Raw genomic sequence first — 676 nt, forward strand, 5'->3', positions numbered from 1 at the left:
ATCCTTGCCCCATTGGGAGACACAATTCGATGAAAAAGAGACAAAAAGGAGACAAAAAGGAGACAAAAAAGAGACAAAAAGAGACAAAAAGAGACAAAAAGAGACAAAAGGAGACACCAAAATAAAGATAAAAAGAGACAGAAGAAGACAGAAACGGAGAAAGATGAAGAAAGGAGACAAAAAGGAGACAAAAAGGAGACAAAAAGAGATAAAAAGGAGACAAAAAGGAGACAAAAAGAGACAAAAAGGAGACAAAAGGAGACAAAAAGGAGACAAAAAGGAGACACCCAGAGACACCTAGAGACAGCAAAAAAGAGCCGCAAGAGCACAAAAAAGGAGACAAAAAAGGAGACAGAAGAGTAAATAAAAATAAACAAAAAAAAATAAAAAACTAAATAAATAAATATACCTTCTCTTAGTCTTTTTAATTCACAGTAATCGGGCCTAAAGTCCTTGCCCCATTGGGAGACACAATGGGCCTCATCGACAACAAAACGAAATAATTTTTTGTTTTTGTTCGCCGCATGCAAAGAAGAACGCAAATGTTTACTGCTTTTTATTTTTTCTGGCGTCAAAAATAATAAATTTATGCTGCAGTTCTCGCTGCGTCTGAATATAAACACAAAAAATTATACTTTTTTTTTTTTTTTTTTTTTTTTTTTTTTTTTTTTTTTTT

This window comes from Eimeria mitis, genomic scaffold, assembly GCF_000499745.2.
Source record: "Eimeria mitis Houghton genomic scaffold, Emh_scaff122, whole genome shotgun sequence".
Lineage (NCBI taxonomy): Eukaryota > Apicomplexa > Conoidasida > Eucoccidiorida > Eimeriidae > Eimeria > Eimeria mitis.